Genomic DNA, 18480 nt, shown 5'->3' on the forward strand with positions numbered 1-18480 from the left:
TTTCTCTTTCATTTATTCATTTATAACACTATAAACTCATGGATACTTATTTTGTTCTTTGCATTATAATCCCACGTTACTGTTATTTATTTCATTGTTCGAATTGTGCCCTCTTTGGCTATTGGAAGTGCTTTCAGGTTTCAACAAGCTCCCCACCTTATTTTTAAACACGTCTTCATTTTACAGCAGCGGATGTTTCTGGCTCATTTTGTCTCTTCCTGCCCCAGTCCCAGAATCAACTGCTTCTCTAAGGAGCCCTCATTCTTTTTGTTGGAGGATGGTATTTCGAAATCAAGATCTGGGTGTTAGGGGAGCTGAATTTTACTGTGGTGTCAGTTTTCTAGGCCCTTAGTGAACAGAGCTAGGAAATAATGTGTACTAACCCACACGTATACACACATCTGTATTTACTTCTGTATAGATCTAACTCAGTAGTTCTTAATCTGGGGCAACTTTGCCCCACTTCAAGGGATATTTGGCAACATCCAAAGGCATTTTGGTGTGTCGCAACTCAAGGGGAGGGTGCTACTGGGATCTGCTGGGTAAAGGCTACGGATGCTACTGGACATCTTACAATACACAGTGCAGGCCCCCAAAGCAGAGTTATGCAGCCCAAAATGTCAGTAGTGACAAAGCTGAGAAGCTCTGTTCTGTCTATGTATCAAAAACGCACAAGAACATGAGTGCATACTGATTCCTCTGATCCAACCCAGCACCACTGGCTTTGTTCTAGCGTTCTTCCTTTGCTTTTGTATAACTTCCTTCTCCAAGAGGGAGGACCCTGACTCATCATCTACGATATATTTACTTATTTGCTCAACCCTGATATACAGGCAAAATAGCTTCAACATTGCTAAACTCTGTGTTGTGAGAAATAAACTTTCTCTCTAATTTTGTGTCTCTAGCCTTACCGTATCCACTCAAAACACTATTTTCCAAAACCACTCAGATGGCCTCCTTTCTCCCTCACCGCCTTAAGCATGGAGATATCACTCATATGTAATACTGTTAGATTTACTTACCACAGTCTGCATTGAATCTTTAGGCCTCTGACAACCTGGTTGATTTTTTTTTTTTAACTTGCATACAGTAAAATTCATTCTTCGGATTATACAGTTCAATGGATTTTGACAAATACATAGAGTTAAATTTCATGAATTATAATTAAAATATAATGAGTTGGGGAGGGAAGGGAAGGCTAACATGTGCCAGAGACTTTGTATTTATTCACTTATTTAATCCTCACAACTCTGAGAGCTCATTGATCCCATTTGACAGATGAGAAAACTGACATTGCAGGATCTGGGTTGTGTCCCAGGGCTCAGACTCTAGAACTTTCATTCTTTCCACAGCTTTATCTTACTGCCTCAGGGATCTAAGTCATGCATAAGATTTGCAATAATGTTTTAGGAAGGAGGCAGTTTAGAGAATCAGAGAAACCCTGAGAGGTGGGGGCCTGCTGGGATTGGGACATGAGGACAGAACTTATTTCTGGCTCCTACTAATTGCCTTGTGAATTTGGAGAAGTAATTCAATGTTCTCTTGCTTTAATTTGCCTCTCTCTAACTAACAGTGGTCTCCAAACTGCTTTGACTGTATATCCCATCAGTAAAAAAATGTTTCAGCACACTTATTCACAAAATGTTTATCTATTTGTAAAATTAAATATGTATATATATAAAGATCCACTAACATTTATGTATGTTAAAAATATTTACTAATGTCCATTGACAGATGACTGGATAAAGAAGTTGTGGTATATTAATACAATGGAATACTACTCAGCCATAACAAGAATAAAATAATTTCATTTGCAGCAACATGGATGGACCTGGAGATTGTCATTCTAAGTGAAGTAAGCCAGAAAGAGAAAGAAAAATATCATATGATATCACTCATATATGGAATCTAAAAATAAAAAGAAAGGAAGAAGGACACTATGAACTCATCTACAAAGCAGAAACAGACTCGCAAACATAGTATAAACAATCTTAGGGTTACTGGGGAAAGTGGGGGGAAGGGATAAATTTGGGAGTTTGAGATTTACAAATGTTAGCCACTATATATAAAAATAGACTTTAAACAAGTTTTTTCTGTATAGTACAGGGAACTATATTCAATATCTTGTAATTACCTTTAATGAAAAAATATGAAAAGCAATGTATATATGTATATGCATAACTGGGACATTGTGCTGTACACTAGAAATTGACAAACTGTAATTGACTGTATTTCAAAAAATTTTTGCTTAAATCAAAATTTCAAAAGGATGAGATGAAGATAAAAGAACTATAACTCTGCTTTCATTAGTATTTTTAGTTGGGACCATGTGATGAGTTAGATTGTCCTTATTTTTATCTCCTGTAACATGAATTAAAGAGAGGTGTCTGTGCTGCCGTGTTTATGCTGTTTCCTTATGCTTGCATTTGTTATTAGCTTTACTCTCTAATTCCACTACAGAAATAATTGTATGCCATTAGCCTATTTCTTATCAGGGTTAGTTTTATCAAAACCAGTTTAGAAATCCTGCAAATCCACGCAACCTGCTGCACAAAACTGCAGTATGTCCTACACTGAAAACAAACATGTTATGGTGATGCTTGTAACATCTCTGAATTACAGGATTCCCTCAGGCTTTCTCCTCTACTGTCCAGAACACTTGACCTTCTGCCAAGTAGGGTAGAGAGGGGACCAGTTTTAATCCATGTATTAAGTACTAGTAAAGCTTAATTTCTGTTTTGTCTTGGGTAAAATAAATCTTAGTTGAAATAGTTAATTACTCTGCTCCAAAAGAATGTCTTGCATGTCCACCAGATATAAATACTTCGTTTTAGAGACCACTGATCTATAAAATGAGTATATGTTTCTTCTAAACAGAGGAAATCTGGGGGTCAATGGTATGAGCTCTATTATTCATTGTTGAATTATTCAGGAAAAAGACTAAAAAGCCTTTAAGAAAAATATTATTGCATCTCTCAAACTAGTCTTGCTGCAGGAATTGAGGGAATCTAGGATTGTGGCTGATGGCAACCAAAGCTAGGGAGCAAATTAAATGTGAGTGCCCTACACTTCTGAAGATGGCCTGTTTCCTGCTGTACCTTTGACACTGCAGTGGGTCCTAGGACAGATGGAGGAGGCTGCTTTGCTGAAGCTTCTACGGTCAAGGAACCCAGATGAGTGTAAGATCCATTCGAAATCTTCTTGTCTGAATTCTCTTTCCCATCTCAGAATATCTAAGCCTTTTTTTTTTTTTTAAGTCAACTTGCTCTAGAACAAGCTGGATTCAGGTCCTCAAGGTGGAGAACCACCCCAGGCTGGTCCAGAAAAGATCCTCAAAGGCCGGCTCATAGGAGCAGCCCCTTAGAGAGCCTGAGCTGAGTTCCAACCCCAACCCAAGGGGTCTGGATGGAAGTGAGTCAACTTCAGGAATGCAGTGAATTCTACATTTAGCCCCAACTTAGTCACCATGGCAAATAGCAGTAGAGCCGTAGCTTTTGTGCTACTTCCTTTTCAGCTGCAACAAAGTGACCAGTGGAAACAGGAGAAGGAGCAGACCAGCTTGAGTTAAGCAGGGCGCCCTGGGACCAAGCAACCTCCCAGCACTGCCTTAAGGCTTGGTCTACTTTTGTTCTACTGAAGCAAATCGCTGTGCGGCTTCACTGGGAGTCTCTGTCAGCTGTAGCTTTAAAAAAATACTCCTGCAGTAGAAGAAGTAAAAGAAACAGCTGATGAAAGGACCTGCCATTTAAAATACTCCAAGAAATCCAGAATTCAATGGAAAGAACATAAATGACTTGGAGGAAAAGAAGTTTCCAGTCTCTAAGTAGAGTTCACGTCCACTCGAACTTCTACGTGAAGTGAGTCAGTCAGCAAACAAATACATATGTTCTACTGAAAAAAAAATTTTTTTAAATAGTACTTACTATTTGGAATGGGAAATTCTTGTACATCTTTTCATTTAAATCCAAAACTGACAACAGAGCATAATAAAAATCTCCCTCTTAACAACCCATCCTCCCAGACATTCAGTTCGTCTCCAAGTCAGAGAGATACCGAGACAGTTCATCTTTACTGGCCAACAAATACATGACTTATGGCTGAGTTGGTCTGGCTTATGTGTTAGGGCAGTAATCCAAGAACAAATCCCAGCAGAAAGGAAAAGTTGTTAATGAAGACTTTTAAAAAAAAAGAATTCTTCCATGTATTTACAATATAACAACATCAGTTGTATTATCGTCTTATACAAAGTACAAAGGAATACCATAGAAGTTATCAGTACTCAAGAGAGAAACATTCTGGCAGAATGGAAGAGATAACATAATTTACCTTCTTTTGATTTGCTCCAGGATGTTTGGAGCTTTGGATGATGAAGATCTTCCTGTAAGCATTTGAGTTGGGGTTTGGCATCTGGCTTGACCTGAATTGCCCAGTTACAGCTGGCCCTAATTTTTACAAAATCTTGTGTGACAAGAAGAACTTTCCTTGGCTCTGGAATGTTCCAAACCATCGGGTGTAAAGTCTAGTTATTTCCCATTAATTTTTCCTTCCTTCTGATATAATTTTAGATTCTTCAGACTCTGCTTTATGGAAGAAGCACCTCCCATCCTAACCATCACTCTGGTCCCAGATTCCAGAAACCCAAGAAATGATTCATCATAATGTGAGTGATTGGTTGCCAGTTAACCTCCTTTCCCGAGGAGGTGGGTGAGAGAGAAAGTAGCAAATGTTCATTCAGTACCTGCTATCTTAGATGTTTTATCTCATTTTATAATAGATGCCCACCCACCCCTACCCACCCCTCTTATATTTTCAGTTTAACAACAGTCACACAGAGGAGCTGGTAAAGACATGCAGCTGTGGTGTATGCATCCTGGTCCCTGCCATTCTAGAAGTCATTATTAACCTTAAAAAGTGGGGGAGGAGTGGGGTGGGAAATAGTATTCACCAGGCAAAAATGTATAAATACACCTTTATAAATGAGCACTTAAGGTTTTTCAAGTGTCCCAGGGATCTTGCAGCCTTGATTTATGAACCCTTATAACGTTTCCATGTTATAACTGTTATACTCCTCTATAACACAATCCCCAAAACAATTCACCATCCCCAAAATAATTTAAATAATAAACGTGTGTGACTTATGCTGTCTGGGTATTATGACAATGGACAAGTGGCAATGGAGAGTGATAATTCACTGTTTCTTTAGATCAATCACAGACTGTTAGAGCTTAAAAATCTTCCAGCTTGTTTTTTCCAACGTTCAGCCATTTGCATAACATCTTCATAATATTTTAAATGGAATTTTAAAAGTTGTATCAAAATTTTATTGCAAACAGCAGTTAAAAAGTTCTATAATTATTACAAGAAGTAAAGTTGTCTTATAGCCCTTGAAGTTACCACTTTTAAAACTTCTAAATTATTATTTTTATATTTACCTCCAATTCTTTATTTTTTAAAAAACAAGTCCTGATATTTCTACTTGATTTTTCATTTTAGCATTATTTATTGATTTTCTTTTGTGGAAGATTCAGATAAAGCTTAATTTCAATATTGCTTACCCAGCTTTCACCCCTACTTCCCATCTTTCTCCATTCTTTCAATAGAGACATTTGGATAAAATCAATATTCAGTTGACACTACTTTAAGGATGAACTATTGACATCTGAGCCATGTAGTAAAGTGTGATTCCTTTTCCTTTTCTGCACAGCTTTTTGTTTTCCTTGGAAAACATTCTGCAGAGTAAATAACAGTACTAAAGTCGGACAAGAATTTTTATACACTTTTCACTAATATACCTCCAAACTTTCCCTTAGTTGCATAAATCTTCTCTCTGCATTCATGCTTTTGGTATCCCAATGGTTTCATCTTCTTGAAGAATTCTTTTCTGGAGTCTTCTGACCAGCTGGGCGAGGAGTGGCAGATTTCTGGCTGTTTGGAGTCCTACTCGATCCTAAGCAGATTTTTAACCACACTTGTTCTGTTTTTAATCTTACTTTCCCATCTCTGCTCCCAGAGATAATTGATGCTACAAATTTTTAGGCCTTTCAGAAATTCTGAGATCAGGTTGCCTCTCAACTTCGCCCACTGCTGGCTTAGGATTCATCTTTCCTAGGTCTGCTCATCAATTACCCCATGTCCATCTGATGTCTAGTTTTGAAGATTTTATTGCCATCATCTTTCTCTCATTTATTCGTCCTACTAGGTGCCAATTATGTGCAATTGTGTATGCTTTATTTTATTTTTTTAATTTAATTTTTTTAGGGGAGGTGATTAGGTTTTTATTTTTTTATTTATTTTCTTCTATGTATTTTTATTGAAATATAATCTTTACAATGTTTTGTCAATTTCTGGTATACAGCACAAAACTTCAGTCATATAGGAACATACATATATTCGTTTTCATGTTCTTTTTCACCGTAAGTTACTACAAGATATTCAGCATAGGTCCCTGTGCTATACAGTATAAACTATTTATCTATTTTTTATTGGGAGTACTGGGGATTGAACTCAGGACCTCGTGAATGTTAGGCATGCACTCTACCACTGAGCTATACCCTCTCCCCTACAATTGTGTATGCTTTAAAACCAATCTTTTTAACACACATCATTATAAGTTTTTTCAGTTTTTTCCTGTGGAAATTGTTTAGGCTACCATTTACATAATATTTTTCTTTATATTGACTTGATTTTTGTGTTTTAACTCATCCTATTTGATGATATTCATAAAATTATGATTGCATAGACTTTCTAAAATAGTTACATTCTAAAAGACATTAATATATATTAAAAAGAAGAAAATCTGTTACATCACCAGTGGCATGCACTCCACCTATGGAAACATTATTCTGGTCTAACGTGGAAACTAAGGTCCAGGGAGGTTACATGCTTTAGGTCTAACACATGGCAGAACCAGGAAATTCTTTGGACCTCCTGAATCCCTTACCTGTTCTTACCACTTAAGCCAGGCTGCCTGGACTTCTATCAAGATATACTTACTAACTATATATCTTAATTCTCTAAGCCATCCATTACCACTTACCGTGTTGTACCACTATCAAATTATCCAGCCCTAAGTGGCAGGCTTTGTTTAAAGCTCGTCATTCCAAATATGACCCACTTGTACCCCTGAATAGGGAGACACATTGGTGGAAAAAATCAATGAGGTCAGTATCACTTACTACTCATCTGACAAGAATGGTTACTTACTAAGTAATCAAGTTTTCCGAAAGCCTTATTCATTGTGAAATGAGTAAGGAAAGGCACCAGAGAAGTGTATGTTTTCTTTGCAAGACATGAGACCTCCAAGGCACAGACATCTTACATATTTTCCCCAACAGAAGGTAGTGCGGTTTGTAAATGGCAGAATCTGTTTGAAAACACGATTTTTTCCAAGCCCATTATTTAAATAGAAATGGCCCAAAGCCAGCATTACTTTAAGCATAGGAATTCTCACATAGTTTATCCTCACCAACAAATTCCACAGTACCAAATTTAGCTTGGTGAGACCAGTGTGATGCTGAAAATACTTCCTCGGCTGTTACTTGACAATGTTTAACAAAGGAGGAGCAGATGTTGATCTACAGAGACAGGTTAAATTTTAAAATTGCAAATGTCATTATATCTAATTAAAGCCAAAACGAAAGACACGGATTTGAGAATGACACAATCATTGAAATAGCACTTTAGAGTTTAACAGGATTTGATCTGTGTAATATATTTTAGTCCCCACAAGGTACATATTCTACTTTTTAACTTATAACAGTCTAACTTCAAATAATACCATTCCACGTTAAGTATAGTATGAGAATCTTACAGTGGAATGTTTCTATTTCTCTGTTACTATCTTTGTGCTATTTTCATACATTTTGCTTCAACATGTGTTATGAATCCCATAATACACTGTGATTATTTTTGCTCTAAATAGCCAATCATCTTTTAAAGAAATTACACATATACTTACTATTTCTGGCACTCTTCAATCATTTATTTAGATCCTTTTCTTGTATGATATCTTGCCCCCCCAAATTTCCTTTAACATTTATTGCAGTGAAGAACTTCTAGTGATGAGCTTTTTCATTTTTGTTTGAAAAGTTTTTATTTCACTTTTATTTTTAAAACAGGCTCACTGGGTATTAAATTCAAAATTGACAGTTTTTCTTTCATCACTTTAAAGATGTTGCTCCATTGTCTTCTGGATTATGTAGTTTCTGACATGAAATCTGCTGTCATTGTCATTTTTTATTCCCAGGTGTGTATATATAAAATGTGTTCTTTATCCTCCAACTATTTTTAAGATTTTCTTATCTCTGATTTTCAACAGTTTGATTATGAGGTGTCTTGACATGATTTTCTTGTTTATTCTGCTTGGTGTTTGCTGAACTCCTTGACTCTGTCAGCTTTGAGTTTTCATCAGTTAGAACATTTTTATTCATTATTTTGTCAAATAATTTCACCCCCACCCCTCACACTATTCTCTTGGCATCTTAATTATACATGTGTAGTCGACTTCGATTATACCTATATCATTTACAATTCCTAGTGCTCTGTTAATTTTTTCAGTCTTTTGCCCCTCTATGCTTGGAGAGTTTATATCTCTATGTGGATGTTTATATTGCTCTGCCTTCAACTTCACTATCTTTTCTTCTGCAGTGTCTGATTAACTATTAATCCCATCCAGTATTTTTCATTTCAGATATTGTATTCTTCATCTCGGTGTATCCCATCATCCATTTATATCATCAATTTATCTTCTCATCATGTTTATGTTTTCTTCTACTTATACATATTTAAAATAGCTGTTTTAATGTTCTTTTCTGCTGGCCCATTATTTCTACAATTTCCTGGGTCTGTCTCTTGATCAGTTTTCCTCCTGGTTATGAATAATATTTTCCTGCTTTTTTGCATATTTGGTCATTTTTGCCTAGACACCTGGTAACTGTAATTCTACATCATTGTTTACTGAATTTTGTTATATTCCTTTAAACAGCGTTGAGCTATATTATGGCAGAGGGTTAAGTTACCTGAGATCAATTGGATCTTTTCAAGTTTGATTTTGACTTTCATTATCACGGGTCTAGAGCATGGCTAATAACTAATAATGGTTATCAGTCCTGGGGTGTATTCAGACCTCGACTAGGAGGTCTTTCTACTCTGGCTGGTGGGAACACAAACTATTCCCAGCCTTGTGTGAGCCCCAAGAAACGTTCAGCCTGCTGCTTTGGGGTAGTTCTTTCCTCTCGGATACGCTAGTCTCGTGTGTACATAGAGCAGTGCTCAGCCAGAGTTTCAAAGTGACCCCTCTGCAAACCTCTGGATCTTGCTTTCACTCTGCAGCTCCCCACTTTCCAGTACCCTGATCCCTAAGTTCCAGTGGCTTCCACCTCCTTTGCCTAAATCTCTATCTAGCTCCTCACTGCAGTGAGACTGTTGAGCTGTTTCTCCCTCCTTGCACTGCAGTCTGGAAACTGTCTCCAGGCAGCAACTTGAAACAGTTGTAGGAGTCACCTCTTTTTCCCCCTCCTCTCAGGCCCTAGTCTATGCTGCCTGTTGTTCAATATCTAAAAACTATTGTTGTACATATTTTGTCCAGTTTTCTAGTTACTGAAGGCAACAGGGTGAATCCATTTTCTGTTATTTTATCTTGGCCAGGAGCAAATCTTTTGATCCCCTTCAATGAATGTTTGTGGTTAAGAAAGCTTTTTTTTTTACCATCTTCCCTAGTGACTCTAGAGTTCCTTTCCAAGTCTGAAGGTGTTTTAATAATAACTAATCATGCTGGAACCTTCATTTTGGTCATACTAGTAGCAGGTTCTCTTTCCTATTTCCTTCCTGACACCTTGCCAGATCCTTGAGGTCTGAGTCTCACCAACTCATTCACATACACTTTATGCAGTGACCAGTGTTTTCATGTTTAGATTGCCATACATCACAATTATCTAGAGCCCAGGAACTGACTATAGTTGTTGGAAATGATATATAAATGGTGGTTACCCTCAGAACCCTAATCAGAGTTGTGACAAAGCAAGAATTCTCTTGAGGGCCCTTCTCTTTTTCTTCTCCTCCCTTGTCCTGGAGCCCCTATTCCTTGACTTTATGCTCCCCGGTTCTCCAAAAGCCCTTCTAGATGTTCCACATACAAGCACATCCTCTTTCAAAATTATCTTTTCTTCCTTCTTACAAACCAATCAAGCTCCAATTATCTCATAGGCTTAACCCATTCACTGTAAGAAGCCTGAAAACAGGAACTGAATGTTATTTTTGGTGTTTGATCAACCTCTAGAAAATCACCTGACAATGGAATGATTAAAAAAGAAGCTCTCTTTCTGCTTAAAAAGCTGGAGATCTTGGTGGTCATCTTTGTAAGAAAGATGTAAGAATGAAGGCAACACAGGAAATGTGGAGAAAAAAGGGAGTACAAAATATTATTACGATAACATGATTTGGGCTCCTGGATTCAGCTACCTAGATTGACCCTTAGATTTCCCAAGAGCCTGACAGTTCCCATATTTGCCTAAATTAGTTTGAATTGGGTTTCTGTCACCAGTAGGTCTAAGCAATCTTTTATATCAAATACCAAGAAGGGGGTGAAGTATAGAGAAATGGTCAGGTACATGGCAAAACAACTGGTGATTTATAGAGTAGAGCCCCTCTCCCAAAAACCTGCTGCTACCCTCATCTGAGAGGCAGCAAGTATCTGAGCCTTAGATGGTAAGGACCAGGCAAAATCCAAGCCTGGGCCACTGGTGGATAATGCTGGACAGCCCTACCTACGGCCTGTCATCACTTCGAGGTGCTGTCAAATACACCTCAGTGGAAGTGGGGAAATGGGTGGAGGACTTCATGCTGGCTTGAACACAACCCAAAATCTCCTTTTCTGTGCCTTGGTGGCAGGTACCCCCATGGCCCCAAGGTGCTATTGACAAGTTGGAACAGTGGCTTCACATTTCACAGTTTTCTATCCCTCGAATCCTTGTGGAGGTTTCACTGTGTTCTAGCAGTTTATCAATTCAAGCCCTGGGTAACAGCAAGCAGGTACACACAGGGATTGGCTAAGAGGGAGGAGATCCCCACAGCATCAAAATGCTGATGGGTTAGTTAGGATAAAGTATTGCTGCCTTCACTTCCCCTGGTTGGCTTTGGCCTCCCTTTCCCACTTGTCCTTTGGCAGGGATGCTGAATGCTCATGTGGGACCTCTTGGACCACTACCAGAAGAGTCTCTAATTAAGGCAATTAGGCGAGAGCTGGAGGACCCTGTGGTTAGCCATGCGGTGGTGCCAAGGGTCTCCTGGGTCAAGAGACTAAGTCTCAGCTCTGCTGCTGATGGACCCTAGGGGGAGTCTCAGTGAAACCCAAACAAGATGAAATCACCTTCCCTTTGTAAACACTCCTGAGTGTCCCAAATAATGCAGGGTGACAACGACGTGTCAGTACAGAACAAGGATAATATATTTGGCAGCATCGACTTCATTTCCTGGTTGATGAATTTGGCAAGAACCTCATCACTGACAGACAAGTCGTGGTAAAAATTTTTAAATGTAAAACTTTTTGAAAAAATGAATATTGTGTGAACATCACTATTATTGGAAATAACGGGAAATCACTATGTGGTTGATACTTTCAGAGACTACTTTTATATTTATGCAAAAAAAAAAAAAGTACCCTTCCGATTTTACAGACACAGAAAGTGATGCTCCGAGAGGTTGAATAACTACAAAACTAGAACCTAGAATGTCTGGGAAGAATCTCTCTTCAACATCACAGTGCCTCTCATTACACCATGATGCCTCCCAGCCGCCCTCCCCCTGGAGAGCTGCTAAAGGCGATGGTTTACCTTCGCTGTCCAGGGGGCGGTACTGCTCACCACACTCACCCCAGAGCCCAGAGTGTCAGCGGAACCTCCTAGATCCAGCCCCACCACTCCCCGAGCCAAGCGTAGGTTCAGCTTGTACCCTCAACTAGTGTTAACAAGGCCAGAGGTCCATCAGCCACTAGCCCCATGAAAGACTTCTGGAAGATCTCTGAACACACATTCCTGCTTCAGCAAATTATCTCCAAGAATGCAGTGAGGATACAGAGAGGTGAAGGAGAGATGCCAGAGTCGGAAACTAAATTGGTTCCTCCTAAGATGGCTGGTGCCAAGGGCTGCCTCCGGGGAGAAAGAGGAGATTCACCGCACACTGCTCCCCAGAGGTGGAGGGGACAGATCAGATTGCTTTCCACTCTTGCTTCACCCAGAGGAATGGGCTCAGTGACACTGCAGGCCTTTCTCTTCCCCGCTATCTTTGAGTCAAGGCGCCGTGCTGACCAAGTGGGTCAGATACAGGACTGCAAAAACATTGTCCGAGTTGCCCAGGGAGGATGTGGCCCACATTCCTAGGTGTGTTTGCAAATACGGCAGAGAGAGTAGGTGCAAAGTGAGCGATGCTGGCAAAGCACACCCATATCCAGAGACCAGAGGTTCTCTCCTGCCAAAGGTACTTCTGATTAATCCTTACAACTCAGTGGTACGTGCACTTTCACACTCAACCGCAGAGGGGAATCCTACACTCCAAACTCTACCCGGGTGGGTTCTATAATAGCATGCTGTTCATTACAACAGAACTCTGCTTTGCCAGAACATAGCAATCCATCAATGGACAAACTTCCTTGGTACACATTTTTCATCCCATAGATTTTGTACGGTTGTGTTTTCATTGGTAGTTATTTTTCAGATTCTAGACTATTCAAGTCATTTATCTATTACGTATTCATTAATCACTTCTAAAATCATTGAAAATTGCCTTTGATAGATATCCGTAAAATTGCTATATCAAGGACCTATTGACAGAAGTAAAGTAATAAAATGGGTTGAAAGAAGAAAACAATTATATTAGGAGATTTACGCTAAGGAAGTAATGAAATGAAGTATGAAGCTTAGCTCTGAGCTTCCTGGCAAGAAAATAGAAAGGAAAAAAAAAGTTATGCTGCATATGTTCCATTATTTAATTAAAGAGAACAGACAGATTCATTAGGTGACGTTGTCTTGATAAATTTCAAGTAGGGATTATTTGCAAAAACCGAATTTAAATGCAGCTTTTTAGGAATTCAGCTACAATGTGTGTAAGACCTAAATATGTGTGAGTATGTCTCTGTGTATGTATGGATGTACATATCAATCTATCATCTCTAGTCTCTTAGTGTTTTTCATAGATTTAAAAAAAATACCAGAAGCCTTTGCAAGACCTGATCTGTTTCAGTTTATAGAAATGACTGCCTCTTGTGAGAAAGGACCTGGTGGAAGGATGGGGGCAAAGGTAACCCCACATCCCAGGGACGTCTGTACCCTGATTATGTCCTGCTAGCTACCTGAGCTGATCCTACACAAATCTGTTATTTCATAATCTGGGACCTTTGGCCACGAGTGGTGGGAGGGGAGTTGGTCAGTCTTGCTGCCCTGGGCCCAGGATCCAGGTGCCTGAGGAAAGCTCTTTGGCACCCAGGTGCCCTACAGCCAGAGTATTTGTGTCTAAACCCACCCTGTGGGCCAAGCCTGGCATGTGACTGGGCACCTGCTCAGCTCCCATTTGGCACTCCGGCTCCCTGATGGCCCTGGAAGCCTGCCCCAAACCGCAGCTGCCTGGCTGGGGGCCTGACAATCTGCCCGCTCCCTGCCCAAGTACTCTCTCCCTCTAAAGGCCTGGAACTTGTCTTCTCACTCTTCCCTCAGCTGCTTGGAGGGGTCCTGCTTCCACCCCGATGCTCCAGACATTCCACCCCCATCAGACCACTTGCCTGTCATGCATGCTCCTCTGCCCAGAAACCCTAACAATCCCATGCTTCCACCTCTCTGATTAAATACCCTGGAAAGTTAGACCCACGTCCAACCAGACCCCTGGAGAGTCATGACGTCAATTCCTGGCTGTCCTCCTTAGAAGGCAGCTCAGATTAATCCTGGATCCTCCCCTCTACCTGCTGAACCACTGTTTAAAAAGGCTATAAAAACAGATAGCGGTCTCATCTTTCCTAGAGTAGCCCACGTGGAGGCTGCATCCAGCCCCCCAACTTCAGGGGCATGTTTGTGGGACAGTGACTGTGGACAGGGCTGTGCTTCAACCCCACCAGCAGACAGGACTGACTCAAAAGGGTCCAGAATTACACACTGCATTTGAGGGAACAAGGTTTGCTGCCTTCACCTGGCCATGCTACTGTAAAGGGTCTAAGAATACGTGCTCCTTGGAGGGAAATTCTGGGAGAAGACCCCCTCCAGGCTCCCCCTGTGAGGTAAGGAGTGTCTGAGCAAGAGCTGAGATATTTCCAGACCCTGAGGGGCTTGCTGCAAGAGGAAAACCCTTTGCAATGGGTTCTCAGATAAATCCAAGGCTGGGAGCCAGGGGAACTGTGGGGCTGTAACAGCCAGTTGTGTCCTGCTGAGATGGGGTTTACAGGTGTCCCTGCAATGGGCACGGCCAGGAGTTGTGACCTCTAGGATCACAACCAGCCAAGCCCAAGTGGTGTGGTGTGTGCTCCCTAGGGCTGAAGCATCCCAGAGACCAACCCCCAAGACAGCCACCACCATAGATCCACCTGCTTGAAAGGAAGTGATGCTTGTAACTGATCAAAGCCAATTCTGCAGTGCCTGGTTCATAGGTTCTCAATCAACATTTACAGCTTCAACCCCTCAGAGACCAAGCAGCCAAGGTGGAGAGAGGGTCACATCCCCTGAGGTTGGCAGGTGCCCCATGCGGCAGCCAGGGCTCCTCTGGGTGAAGTGGAAACATGCCCCTCCACCCCTCCTGCTCAGGCCGTGCCTCTGGGAGAGACTGAAAAGTCAACACCACGTGGAAAGAATAGTTCTCTCCAGGTTCCCTATCTCTCCCCTTGACTCTGCCTTCCAGGAGAACATTCCTGTGGACGGTGAGGGGAGGGTGGGCCCATGGAGACCGAGGGAACCGTGTGAGAATAAACCATTGACAGATCCCTGCAGTCTTGCTCTTCAAAGCACCTAAACCATGTGAGCTGGCTGTCTTTTGTAACTTGAGGTACAAGCACACAGGTATTTATTTTCCTGTAGTGATGGAAAAGTAGATAAAATTCATAAACAGTGAGCTGCATGCCTTAAGTGACCTTCTCATGGAGTAGTAACAAAAAGCAATTACAGAAAGAACTCCATCTGATTTTAGACATGCCAAAAAGCTAAACAAAATACAAAGAAAATCCATTTTTCAGGCCAAATAAGACAAGGAGTGATTTCGGCAACTTAGTTCTTTTCTTAAAGGAAGAATGACAAATACACTGAAGTCATAACCTGCAGTTGGGCTGGAGAGCTTTAAGATGGGAAAATACCCAAACCAGCCTCTGCCATTCCCTTTTCCCTGTGGCTACAAAAAAACCTCATGCACTAATTCTTACAGGCTGAGGCTTCTGCGGTGAAAAAGTGACTATGTGGCAGGTAATGCCAGGCTGAGTTCAGGGAGGCCTGGGGCGGGGGGGTAGTCACGGCCAGTCCTGCGGCTTAGAGACCTGCTGCCTCACAGAGAGAAGGACCAGGGACATGTGGACAGTGACCAGGGGACAGGAGCAAAAGAGACAAGGTAGTTATTAAACAGCAAAGATAGTTTCAAAGAAAAGTTTGCTAATGCTATCCAGACTAGAAGAGATGATTGCTCCAACAATAGTTTTTAAAAATCTATATTCATTTTAAATCATCACAATGTGTACACGGAGAACGACTACCCAGGTTCAGGGTCACCTGTGCATGGGAACTGGGAAAACAAGAGACCCACAGTGGTACCAGTCTTCAAAGCCTGGTCCACAAGCCTTTTTCCTTGCATCACTCAAGGGTGCCACAGACTTCCAGGCCCCCCTGCAGAACTATTGAGTCAGAATCTCTGAGGGCGGGGCCCAGGAATCTGTATTTTTTAGGCTTATTAAGTAGGGTGATTTTGAAAACCATTAACCCAAAGGGTGAAAAAACAAATTGTTAATACACATTCTGCCTCCCACCCTCCACCCACGGCAGTTTTACAGTCAGGCACCAGAAAGCACGTTGGACTTGGAATCAAAATGCTTGGGTTAAAATTATGCTACTTAAAGTCAAACAGAGAAAGACAAGTATCATATGATATCACTGTGTGGAATCTTTAAAAAAAAAGATACAAATGAACTTATCTACAAAACAGAAATAGTCTCACAGACTTAGAAAACAAACTTATGGTTACCAAAGGGGAAGAGGAGGAGGAGGGATAAATTAGGAGTTTAGGATTAATATACATAAAAATAGATAACCAACAAGGGCCTACTGTGTGGCACAGGGAACTACATTCAATTTCTTGTAATGACCTATAATGGAAGAGAATCTGAAAAAGAATAGATTTACATATATGTAAAAATAAAAAGATTGCCTTCAGTTAAAAAAATAATGGTTACTTGGCCTTGAGCAATTCACTTAACTTCCTATGGTTCCAGTTTTCCTCATTTGCAAAATGAAAATTCTACCCAAAGTTGTAAACATTAATGGACAAAGAATGTCAAAGCATTTGCCATGTAAACTCTACAGGATTACATACATGTTTATTATTACCATTACTCACTGTCATGTTATCACAAGCACCCCCACCCCCCCGTCCAACATGCCAGCACCCCAGTCTAAGCGCCCATGTCTCTTGCCTGGATGACTCCAATACTTGCTGCTAAAGATACTCTTCCCTCCCTCCCCTTCTGTCTCATACTCTGCTGGTTATTCATCTCTCTCACTTAAAACCTTCAAAAGCTTCCTGTTGCTCTTAGAATACAGTTTAAGATCCTTAACAAGACTAGCTCTTATCCTTACCAAGACCCGATTGACTGAGAGAAGGTAGATTAAAATTCAAGCGGTCCAGAGTCTTCTCGGCTGGTAGGCAGAAATCCACCCAGGCTGAATTCTAGCCATTGGGAGTCCAGGCAGCTAAGATACAGCACAGAGGATGGGACCTCGGCTCCATCAGAAGTCCCAGCTGGATGTAAGGCAGGTAAACAAAGCCATGACCTCACAGGCATGCCTGAGGCCACGCTATTGAAAAAGGAGAAAAATACAGTATTAAAAATGTAGGCTTTGGACTATGTGGGCCTAAAGAAATGATTCTAATTCATAGTATTTATAACATGATTAAATATCATTTAAAGGGTGGAAAGTAACACTTTCATTTTAATATATAAATATGCTTGCTGATAGGGTTTTTTTCATTTTTCAGTTTTATTAGGTAGAATTGTTACAAATTGACTGCACATATACAATATATTACATATAAATACACATACACAATATACTGCATATTTTTAAAAATTTACATATATGTACTGTTCATTGTTTCTGAGAACATTTAGAGCTTTAGCTTTTTAAACTTACATAGTTAGCAAAGGAATAAAACCAACCACAAAATAAGAACGAATGCAAAAAGATACATATACCCCGCTATTAGCAGCAACATTATTTATAATTGGATAGGCATTTTTATTGGTGCAAACATTTTTTATTTTTCAAAATAAACTTTTATTTTATGATAGATTTATATTTACAGAAAAATTACAAAGACATGTACAGAGGGTTCGTGTAGACTCCTCACCTAGTTACCCTTAATATCATTCTTATAAAACTGTGCTACACTTACGAAAAGTAAGAAACCAATGTTGGTTCAGTGAGGTTAACTGAACTCCAGACTTTATTCAGACTTCCCCAGTTTTTCCACGAATGTCCTTTTTCTTCTTTGGATCGGATTCAGGTTTCCACACCGCATTTAGTCATCACATCTCTTTAGTCTCTTCCAGTCTGTGACTGTGTCTCAGATTTTCCTTATTTCTGATAACCTTAATAGTTCTGTGGAGGGCTGGTCAGGTCTTTCATAGAAAAGGTCACTCAGGTGGGGTGTAGCTCAGTGACAGAGCACATGCTTAGTGCACAGGAGGTCCTGGGTTCAACCCCTAGTACCTTTATTTTTTAGAAAATTAAATAAATAAACCTAGTTACTATTATGTTCAGTATTATCACCCCTTTTTTGTTAAAACAAATAATAAAAGCATGTATTTGCTCAGAAAAAAAGACTAACAGGATATATATCAAAATGTCAACTCTGAACTGTGTTGTAATTACAAGTGATTTTTACCTTTCTTCCTTTCTTCAAAAACATGGACTGCTTTTGAACTAAGGAAACAAGTATATACAGGCAGTCCTTGCTTTGCACAGTGTCATGTTAACTGAAACTCTGCACATTGGAACGGTGACCTTGATTTGCACAGTTCTGTGTTAACTGTAGTTGTTTAAAAAAAAAAAAAACCAAAAAACAAAGAAACAACAACAAAAAAACCCTTTGCACTTGAATAATACAGAGTATGAAAAGAAAGGCTAGTGCTTAGAATAGAAATTGAATTGACGTATTTACTCAATCACTCAACAAATATTTTAATGAGCATTTACTAAGTGGCAGGGATACAACAGTGTATCGACCCTAAGACGTTCTCCAGTAAATTAT

The sequence above is a fragment of the Camelus dromedarius genome, chromosome 13 (assembly GCF_036321535.1).
Source record: "Camelus dromedarius isolate mCamDro1 chromosome 13, mCamDro1.pat, whole genome shotgun sequence".
In the NCBI taxonomy this organism is placed as follows: domain Eukaryota; kingdom Metazoa; phylum Chordata; class Mammalia; order Artiodactyla; family Camelidae; genus Camelus; species Camelus dromedarius.